The sequence below is a fragment of the Hibiscus syriacus genome, unplaced genomic scaffold, assembly GCF_006381635.1.
Source record: "Hibiscus syriacus cultivar Baekdansim isolate YM2019G1 unplaced genomic scaffold, ASM638163v2 tig00110109_pilon, whole genome shotgun sequence".
Classification (NCBI taxonomy): domain Eukaryota; kingdom Viridiplantae; phylum Streptophyta; class Magnoliopsida; order Malvales; family Malvaceae; genus Hibiscus; species Hibiscus syriacus.
In genome coordinates this window covers 1-12,115 of record NW_024062593.1, presented here as the reverse complement: position 1 = coordinate 12,115, position 12,115 = coordinate 1, and the positions used below count along the sequence as shown (strand labels likewise).

Genomic DNA, 12,115 nt, shown 5'->3' with positions numbered 1-12,115 from the left:
TTTATATAATTTAGAAAATTTTTAAAAAAATTTGGTTAATTCAAAATTTAACCGAATTAATCGAAATTTATTTGGTTCAGTTAATATTTTAAAAAAAAAGTTCGGTTCGGTTAACAGTTAAAGAAAAAAAAGTTAGGTTAATTCGGTTAATGATAATTCGGTTTGGTCGGCCACCGTTTTAACCGAATGAACACCCCTAGCTATCAGTCAATTTGGCTATAGCATCAGTGACAACATTAACTTCTCGAGGGAATATACATCTTCATATTTAAAGCTAGTAGTTTATGATTTATAAAATATATGGTTAATTACATAATGTGAAATGACCATCCAGCTCAATTGGTAGAGCACAAGATTCTTAACCTTGATCTTGAGGTCGTGGGATCGAGTCTCATGGAGCACATTTCATAATTTGGAGGTCTCCTACGGAAGCTACTCTCAACTTAGTGTTGGGGGCATCCTACTATCTTATCTCCCCCTTACCCCATTACATATGGGAACAAGGGACAACCATTTACATAATGTACCCATAAACAAATGACTTAAGCATTTACAAGAGACCAATCCAATGCGCACAAGTTGTTCATGTGGCCCCCAACGCCAGGTTGAGAGCAACTTCCGTGGGAGACCTCCGGCAGTCAGAATTATGAATTACCTACCGTGGAACTCGATCCCACGACCACAAGATTAAGAGCATTGCGCTCTACCAACTGATAAATTTCTGAATATTTTAATTTCATCTTCAAACTATAATATTCGTTCTAAATTAGTCTCCAAACTTTTGAACATTTCAACTTCATCCCAAACTATAGGTATATCCTTGCATACACCTACATGTCCAATGTTACTGCACCTCAAGGATGGGATGATTGGCAAGATCCAACCAAGCATAGGTACATCATCTAACAATAAAGGTCTAATTACAATTTCAGTACCGTTCAACTTTAATTTAACATAATTCGTACGACAGTACAGCGTATTACGGTGAATATAAATGTTATGGTCCCGGAGCGGTTATGTCGAAGAGGGTTCCATGGTCACACCGGCTATCGCAACCAGAAGTTGCACCGTTTTTGACTAAGAACACGATCGGAGGGAGAGGGTGGCTTCGACCTGCACCTAAAAAATTCAAAAGCCCCTCTAGACAGTAGTGCCATTGCGGTTGCTTCTCCGACATCAATTGGTTTATGGTTTTTAGCTAACATTGCTTCTCCGACATTCATTATTCTTTATGATTTGTTATTGTCTTAAATTTGGAAGAATATTCCAATTGGTGTAATAGTCTACGACAGAATCAATTACATTAACTTATTCATTTACATCTTATTACTTTCCATCAACGTTCAAGGCTCACAATCTGAGTTGGCTTGCATAGTATTTTTATCAATAAATAAGTTGAAGATTCAATTACTTAACCTTTTACGTATGAAATATATATATATATTGAATTAATATTATCCAAAGTGTCACGTGTTGTTATCCTCTTTTTCCAAATAACATGTTTATATGTTTAAAAATGTTCGTTTCCTTTGTACACGTTAGACATGAAATCAAGCAATCAAATATAATCTAATACAATTAACTAAAGATAAACCTCCTTTATCTACTGCATCTATCGATCAGTCCTTGCATTTTGAAATATATCAATAAATAATGAAAAATATCATTTTAATTAAAGATAAAATATTAAATATTAAAGAAATTTAAAAGTATAAAAATTAAAACAATTACTCAATTAAATATTAAGAGTATATTACATAATAATAAATTATAGTTGTAGTCACTCATTTTCGTCCGGGGCTTATATAATATAGTATAGTTTTAAAAATACTTTTGAAAACATATAATATATAAGTTTTAGAAGACAGTTTTTGAAACAAAATTTAAAAAAAAATCGGTTTTTGAAAAATGTATATAATATGGTTTTGAAAACACGTTTTTGAAAACGTATATATATAGTTTTGAAAACATATTTTAAAAAAACATATGATATATGGTTTTTTAAATCGGTTTTGGAAGACATATAATGTATAATTTTAAGAACACATTTTGAAAACATATAATATGTAGTTTTTTAAAATTTCTTTTTGAAAACGTATATATAATATAGTTTTTGAAAACGTATTTTTGAAAACATATAGCATATAGTTTTTAAAAACGTTTTTTTAATATATACATATTATTATTAGCATTTTATTTTCCATTTATTATTATTATTTTCATTTTATTTATTTTATTTTTCTTATTTCAGTTCTAAGTCCAACATTCCAAGGGGCTCAGCAAGGAGCCCAATCGGGTGGGCAAGCCTGACCCAGCAAGTGACCCGGTGAGCCCAACAAGGCTAGGGTTTCAACATTAAGCTTGGAACGGTTAATTAGGTTGAAATTGTTATAGAAATCGAGATACTGATATTTTGAATATTCTTAAAATACAAGTAAGGAGTATACTAACATTGGTATGTTATGTGTACTTAATGGATAATTGTGTAGATTGGAACCAAGCTCCAAAATCTAGCAAGAAAATGGATAAAAATAAAGTTGTTGATTAGTCAGAAGTCTCTACACTTTGTTAGCGAGGACTATCAGGTGAGTACTCTAATATAAGTATGCTATATGATAAAGATTCAATTTAGTATGCTTTAAATTTATATATGTCTAAAATGGTGATTATGATATCTTTATCTGTATGGAAAGAATATTATAAACGAGTTTTAGAATATGTAAAATGCATGAAGGATGCCATAATTAAAATGCATGAAAGGATGCATTAAGGCATGAAAGGATGCCATAATTAAAATGCATGAAAGGATGCATTAAGGCATGAAAGGATGTCATAATTAAAATGCATGAAAGGATGAATTAAGACATGAAAGGATGTCATAATTAAAATGTATAAATGGATGTGTTCATACGTGAAAAAAGACAAAAATTGAAGTTAATGAATTAACGAGAAGTATGTTGGACATACTAAAATTTGTTATGAGTTTAAATGACCTAGATTTGGCTAAGATATGAAGGACTTCAATAATTCATATGGATGTTATAACTTAGTTTGAAGTCATATAACTATGAGATACTTATGTATCCTTTAATGTTCTTTACCATGTTATATCTCACTAAGTAATTACTTAACGTGTGTTGTTTCTCACGAGTAGGTAAAAGCAAAGATTAACTGAGTAAAGAGTGCTTTTGTAGCTGTGGTGATCATCAACTAAGGTGGACTTATCCGTGACACCTAGACAATTTAGTTTATTTTGGAAAAAAAACTTCGTTGGCATGTAATCACAATATTTAAATGTTTTTTAAGTTTAGTTAAGTAGAATTTATAACAGTTTGAGATCAATATTTTGTCTTATATTAAAATGTTATGTTTTCAAAAAGAAATATATATATATATATATATATTTACGTGATTTTAAAAAGAAGAAAGATTTCAAAAGTAATGGGACATCTATATCTCGTGTACAAAAGGGTATACGGGGAATGTATGTTACAAGACTCCTGTGCAATTATGAAATTCTTAAATTATTTCAGCAATCCTTGTTATTTTGATGTGTTATTCATTTTGGTCACCTGTTATAAATTCGACCTTGAATTTTGAATTAATTCAATTTAATCCCTATTTATATTTCTTATATTTATGCAATTGAACCCCTAACTTTTATTTTCTTCTAGCAGCTTTCAATTAATACTAATTTGATCCTTGAATTTCGATTCTTTTCAATTTAATCCTTTTTAATTTGAATTTTCTTTTAATTATTTTATTTATTTAATATTTTTTATTTTATTTTATTATTTAACTTTATTTTGACTTTTTATAGGACAATTTTAATCAAATCAAAGGTAAGTAATTCAGATCAAATTTCAAATTTTAATTTACATAATTAAGGCAACCGTAAAATTAAATTGTTACCGAAAGGGCAGTACGAGAGTGCTAATCCTTCATTGACTATAATCGACTGTCGAATCCGATACATTTATGGTAAAACGTGAATCAGGTAAAGCAGTAAATTAAGGTATTCAATCAACTTAATTTTAAATGATCAGTGACGACTCTAATATATTTATTTAAGTATAATCCCAATTCCGAACCTACCAGAATTAAAATTACAACAGTAACAATAAATATTATTTAATAATCTGTTCCTCTTCGTACAGGCATCGTGTAGATAACATTTTAAGAACCGTCCATGGAAGTGACAGACCACCAATACTCAAAACATGTCGAGAAAACATGTTTTCCATTTACTGCAACACCGACGCTTCCTAATTATTATCTTCTTTATATGTTTTGTTTTGGGAAAATATATATTTTGGTCTCTGAATCTGGTTTTAATGTTTAATTTGACACCTAATTTTTTTAATGTTAATAAAGTATCATGAATACTTCAAACCTAAAATTATGTATTTATAACACAATCAACATAAATTATATTATCTACAAATTTAATAGAAATAAAACATTTGATTTCAAAAAATTTCGAGTTATTCGAGTTGACGAATCATATTTTATAACTCGGAATTAACTTGAAATTTTTTCGAGTCGAGTCGAATTTATAAAATTCGAGTCGAGTTGAGTCAATTTTTTGAATTTCTATTTAAATTTAATTAAAAATATTTACAATATTATGACATCATTGGATTCTTATTTAAATAATTTTATAATCATATACAATATATATATATATATATATATATATATATATATATATATATATATATATATATTTGTATTGTTTTCATATGTGATTTACGTATACCATATAAAGTCGAGGGACTTGCCTCAAGCTTCGACTCAAAATTGAAAATCAATCTAGTAGTTAGTAAAAATTTCGAGTTATTCGAGTTGTAAAATACAACTCGATTTGAACTTGAAGTTTTTTTTGAGTCGAGTCGAGTTTATGAAATTACAACTCGAAGTTAATTCGAGTCGAATTTTTTAAGTTGAATCGAGTTGAAAAAATAACTTTTCGAGTCGAGTCAAGTTACTCACCATTACGTAAAACTAAATGCCTAAAATAATCAGAGTCCCACATTTCCTATACGCAAATAGTTGCATAAGAAAACAAAAAATTAAAATAAAAGTTCAAGTTGTTCATTTTTATTCTTCATATTTTCTTAGTAATTTAATTTTTAAAATTTTTAAATATATATATATAGAGAGAGAGAGAAATATTAGTAATCTAATTTTTATTTTTATTATTTTATATTTAATTGTTATATTTTTATAGTTTAAATTTAAAATCTAAAATATTTTATTTTGAAAAATCAAATAAGTCATTAAACTTTAAAAAACCCAATTGGACCCTCGAACTGGACCAAAAAAATCAATCTAGCCCATTTGCCACATCATCTTCCATATCACCAACCACCGTGGACCACCACGTTAACACCGTAAAGTGCCACATTAGCACCGTAACGATCAATGATAAAAACTGTTAGTTAAAGGACCACATTAAGTTTTTTTTCTTCTAAGTTTGAGGTTCACATTAGGTGCAAAATAAATGACAAGGGCCACATAAGTTTTTTTAAAAAAGTATGAGGGCCTCATGTACCATTTTACCTTAAAATATAAAAAATATTATAAATATATTATTTTAACCTTTTAAAATATAATAAATAATTATAAATATTATTTAAAATATATTATTTTAAAATATTAATATATTCAAACCGAATAGATCAGGATTAGGATTTTAATCTAAGAAAAAAAACTAAAATTCATTAGAACGGGACGTTAAAAAAACCGGTCCGTCCCATCCCTACCCGGTTCAGACATGTAAATACGATTACTCACGTGATTCGCATGCTTCTCTCAATGTGTCCCTGAAAAATTGGAAGAGTGTTGTACGAGGCATGAGCAATTTCCACTTTTAACGAATAATTTCACCATAAGTTCTTCGGGGATGTATCAGTAAGTCAGCCTAATATACTGTTAAAGTAAGATTTTATTATATTATTAGTTTTTTAACATTTTTAATATAATATTACTTAAAATTTTATTTTTTATCGAAAATAATAATATTGAGTGTTATCTAAAGTATTATTTTTTTACCGATTTTTCTATCAAAAATTAGATAATAAAATTAATATTTTCAATAAAATATTAATATTTTAGATAATACTTGACTAAAATTATTAAAAAAATCAATAATATTTTTAATATCATATTTCTTTAATCATATATTCAGTTATCCTAAAATAAAATTATCCAAGTATTTGATTTATTACAATTCGCATACGAACACTGCAATAATCGGGCCCCACTTTGAATCACACGCCAACGATTAATATTAAATTTTGAAATAATTTTATTAAAAAACAAAACAAAACCATGAAATAAAATTTCATTCCATCATCCTAATATTTTCCTATATTTATTTATAAATTGTTTTATAAAAATATTAATACATAATATTAAAATTAGTCCCAAAATTATAAGAATGATCATTTGGTCCCTATATTTTAGAGTGATTTATGTTAGTAAATAATATTACTATGAAATTAAAAAGTTAGTATTGACTAGCATCGAGTGTTGTATTATCCATCACTTTAGCCCTCAATACTTTAATCTTTTATTAAAATAACTTTTGATGGATAAAATTGTTAACTAATTAATGATTAACGCATATTATTAATGTGATATTTATATATTAAATTATTGAAATATTATATGTCAAATTAAAAAAAAAGTAAATATCAATCCTTATGAACACCCAACTTTATACATCAATATATGATTGTCACAGATAAAATCTAAAAGAAAATAACTTTTCATTGTTTATTATTATTTTTTAATCAAAGCATTTGATATTTTTTATAATATTATTCTTAATCCCACATGCTACCATGAGACATTGAAAAGTAAAAGTGGCACCTCTCTCAGATTGTCTAGATCTCACCTAAAATAATAAAAATAATAATAAAAGCAAAAAGTTAAAAAGCAAAAGCCTCTTTAAAAAATATATAAAAAAATATCATAATTTATAGACAGAATGATTGGATAGATATCTTAATATTTTATCAATTCTTCCAAAAAAATTTAAAGCTTAATATACTTTTTAGTTTCTAAATTATACCTCAAATTATGTTTTGGTGTCTAATTTTTTTTTCACTCAAAGTATGTATCTAATATTTTCTCATTATACTTTTAGGTCCATGGGTTGTAACGACCATTTAAAATCAACATGCGTTAATTGGCACTTGTCGCTTTCAATTTTTTATGAAATTTTTATTTTCTAAAAAACAAAATTATTGTTTAAAAACTCAAATGTTTCAAAATATCAAAATGACCACTAGATTTCGAAACCCAAATCATTCAACTCTTTTGTCAGCCATTGTTGTCGTCGTCAGCTGCATACCCACCGGTCATCAGACTCCACTACTGTCAAGTCCCTTGTCGTCACCCTTAAATTTGTCGTCGGACAAAAATCAGTTACAAATCGCTGGAAATCATGCGTAAAATTGAAAACAATGGGCACCAATCGTCGTAAATCGATTGAAGACGGTGGCTGGGCTTCATCGAACTTTGAGTTAGGGATGGTCGGTAGTGGGTTTCATCATCGGTAGGCGGGCTTGGTCGGAATTTGGGTTAGAGAATTGAGAGTATTTGGGGTTTATGATTTTGGAGTGTTTTGTGAAAAGAATAAAATATAGGGTTTTTTTTAAAATAATAATAATTTTAGTTTTTTAATAAAAATTTCAAAAACATACGAGGGTGACACGTGTTCGTTAACAACAAAATTTAATCTACAGACACCTAAGATGGTAACAGAGAAAACATTAGACACATATTATTAACAAAAAATTCTTTAAGTATCAAAACATAATTTGAAGTATATTTAGACATTTAAAAAAATATTAAGCCTTTTTTAAAATATGCATTGAAAAAATTTATTAGTGAGCGGTACCTTAGAACTTCAATCCTTAAGCGAAGAATGAAATGTATGCGACGGGTCGACCAATTCGAGAGTGGTATATAATATTGTTTCTATTTATAATTTCAGTTAACAACATCGATCGACTTCAAATTTTCGTTCAATTCTTAAATTGGACAATAAGTTTCAAAATATTTTAATTAAATTCTCAAATTATTCTTATTATTATATCAGTCACATAGTTTTATCAATCTAGCGTGTCTCAAATCTGAAGTACAATTATATTAAAACGTGTGAATAAAAAATATAAACATGTGTATACCTATCATACAAATAACATGAACATACGTGTCAAGAAACCTAAACGTTTAAATCAATATCTATTAATTCAAATATTAGTACAAAATAATATTTTAAAAAATATAATACTTTTAGTCTTACACGTGAACGTTTAAATCAATATAATATCTATTATTATACTTAACTTATTTCAAACTAATTTATTTGGTCATAGTTTTAAATAAATATATAACCATGTTTTCCACGGAATTGTAGACAGAAATTATATCATTAAACCAACTATCTACTTTTATCACAATATTAAATAATATTTTATATTAAATCAGTAAAGAAAACACACTAACAAATCAACCGATCCAACCGATTAAGATCGGAAATCGGAATCGGAATCGAAATCGGAATCTTAACCGTCCTTTCTACTCCTACGTCTCCGACAACAATTAATTTTCTTGTTTTATTTTACATTAATTTTGTAATAAAGACATGATTTGATTTTTTATTTGTTTGTAATAACATGAATTAATTCATTTGATGTAGTCGATCTGTATCCCTTCGATGGATACATTTGTACAAGTCACCGTCATCGGCAACAAAGTTACCCGGATGCTTTCATCTTCATCGGCTTCCAAATCTTTCAACAGTTCCGAAATTCCAATTTAAGCTTTACCTTCTTCTTCATCGCGTCGCCGCCGCCGGGGATGTGCGCAAAGGTGCCGGCGAATTCCCTGAACTTCGGGTTCATTTTCGTTTCGTCGCTTAAGTTTACGTACACATCGAACTTCACGTAATCGTTTCCTTTAACTTTAATGCCGTACACGACAATGGCCTCTTCTTCTTCCTCCTCTTTGCTCTCCCTCTTCATCGACCTGGAAACTTTCACTGTGATGATACCGTCCAACACTCGCCCATCGGGCCTGAAATCGGATGCCAAAACTGGTTTTTGTTTCTTTAAGTTTTAACATCTGTCGAGCTTGTTTCGGCGGAACCGACGGTGGGGGACGGTGGCTCAGCCATGGATGGTCGACTTCCTCGTATGAATAACCGAGTTTCGTGATATCGAGAACATCACGAACTTTACTCTTGACTAACTTTAAATTCTCGTCGTAGAAGAAAAAGAAAGAGTCGAGCCAATCGGGATCGGTGATATCTAACCGTTGATCATTAATTTCTCTCCAAACTTCCCACAGCCGATCGATGTTCGAATGATGAGCATAGAAAATCGGGTCTTTCGCGGCCGAGTAAAACTTGCCCATGTCTTCTCTTCCAGGGTTGAAGCTGCTTCCGATCCATGTGTGCAAAGTGTTGTGCGGCGCACTCTCGATGGTTCCGGGTGAATTACAGTAGCCGTCGTGTGCTTTATATGCACATCCCATGAACAACTCCGTTTTTCTCGCGCCGGAGACCATTTGAGTATGCATAAACTTCAAGTTCACATCAGTTTGTTCATCGTTGCTCACATGGGGATGATTTTGATCGGTGCTGTAAGCTAAATCGGCAACCCGTGGTGGAAAATGCGAGAAGTCGCGCTCCGTATGAAAGAAAGCTAACTTCTTGTTGACGTAATAATCCGGTATCGGCATTCCTTCGGGATATCCCAAGCCCAAACGGCAACCTGAACGAGTCGTCGTCGATGAGGCTACCAAGGATTCGTTCGTGGAAGTATATCATCATGCGGTGCCAGGGGAAGAACAGCCACGTACGGTGGATGTTCACCGAGGAGTCGGAGTGGTTTAGTTGCTCGTACGCGCCGGTGCAGAACTGGCAGTGTAACTCAGCTTGACGGGCGAAGCTTCGAGGGTCGTCGTAGGGCAACGACTTCATTATCGATAACGCCTTGTTGTATTTGGCGATGTAGCTCTCGTTCAAAAGGTGTGCCGGACGGCGAAGTCTAACCAGCGACCGAGGATCGGGGAACTCGAAATCGACAAAGGGTACCGATTTCTCGAATCCCGGTGGGCAACAGTAAACCAGAAGATCCGGTCGGCCATACGAGTGGTGGCAGGCTGTCATATTCGGCCCAATAGCTCTACTCTTTGCAGCGTTGTCGTCGACGCCATTGTTGAACGTTGCCCAGAATCGAAGCTTACCCAGTATCATGCTCGTTAGTTCCCTGAACAATCAAAATAAACACAGTGATAAACAAAAACATATCATAATCCGAATTCATATGATTGTCGAACATAGAAAAATACCCCATGTATGAATACTGAAGTTGAGAAGATTTCATGATTCGAGAAGTAGAAGAAGACACGAGTACGATGAAAGCTAAAGAAACTATAAGAATCCATTTTCTTTCTGCCATGGCTAAACCTTGCTTAAATGATGAACAAACTGAATCAACGGGCGAGTTTCGATTCAGCTGTTCAATGAAATTCCTTGGTTATGAGGAGATTTAAAGGAAACGATGACGACAACAACGACATTATGATAAGACATTAGTACCGAGGTTTAATGTATCATTGTGATAAGAGAAGCCAGTCGTAAGATACAAACATGGCAGGTCTAGCCAAATTGAAGGATTTAGCCCTTAACGATAATGACATGATAGGAAAGTATGGAGAATTAAGATCAGCGTAGTCGAGTAGTGTGAGTCACAGCTATAAGGGTGTAGCATCTCTGTCTTCCTTTTAATGTCTTTGTATTTCCATAACTTCTACTTTTTATAACATTTATGTTATTGGAATTTATAAAGGTCTAGAACTAGGGTAGCGAATTAGTGTTTCCTTAGTTTAGGTTTTAATCCTTTTGACTTTATTCCTTCTCGTACCTTGCTATCGCTGACTACTGTGAATTATTCTCTTCATGTTCTTCTTTTTAAATTTAGCTGAGATTTACGTTTTTGTCTATATACAGATTTTAACGCATAGATTTATTTGCAGTGATTACTTCCCATTACAGACGTGCATATAAAGACTGTTCCTATGTATTTATTTATTTATACACGTATTATATTTTATCTTATTTTTAATTTTCTGACTGCCGGAGATCTTCCACGAAAGCTGCTCTCAACCTAGAGTTGGGGGCAGCCTATTACCCTACTTCCCCCTTACCCCATGCTTATGAGAATAGGGTTGTTGTTGTATGTTGTTTTAAATTATTATTGTGAGTACTCGTCGTTATCTGTCTTCAGTCGTTATGAAATATTCATATTTTACTTCTATTTTTTTCAACGGTTATTTTTTCATGAAATTTGTTTAAAAAAATCATCTAAATATTCAATATTCTATTTTGATCTCTTTAGAGGTCGTCTCATAAACTATTTTGAAGTATATTATTTGCTTCTCAAAAAATATTTTTTGTTATTCAAATTTTGATAAAAAAAAGACACCCCAAACACTTCAAATCCGAGAAAACCTCAACCCAAAAAATAGAATTATTGAGTTTCATTTCATAAATTTTGAAGAGATTTTGAAAAAAAAAATCTATACCGAAAGAAAAAAAATGGAAGAGACAAAAAAAAGTCTATCTACATTTAAAATAATTATAAAATACGCTAAAAATGATGTCATCACCATGGTAACATAAAAAAAATTCAAGTTCAAACTTTCAAGATAACCCAAATGGAAGAAAATTACACACAAGTTTTACACCGGACGTGTTTCATAAATAATGCAAAAATATAAAGATTAGACAAACAAATAGCACAACTACTCACGTTAACCTCAAAAAAAGAACTCTATTATTCTCTTATAATTTGTATTATATTGATTTTGTACAGAGATATATTTGATTAAAGGAAATAATAAAATTATCTTTAAAATATAATTGATAGATCTATTTTAATAGGTTAAAAGTGAAACATACAAAGAAAAAAAAAGAAATATAAATATTATTATTTATTGATATTTCTAACAAGATATTTTAAATAAGATAATTTTAATAAAAAACATATTTAATGACACATAAAAGGGGGTTCATCACGTGTCACCTTATTTTTTT

General features: G+C 30.5%; 1 pseudogene; it reads right to left on the bottom strand.

Annotated features, from left to right (window-relative positions):
- Nucleotides 1-8,676: 8,676 nt before the first annotated feature.
- Nucleotides 8,677-10,493, bottom strand: LOC120214837 (annotated as a pseudogene).
- Between the last annotated feature and the right edge of the window lie 1,622 nt (nt 10,494-12,115).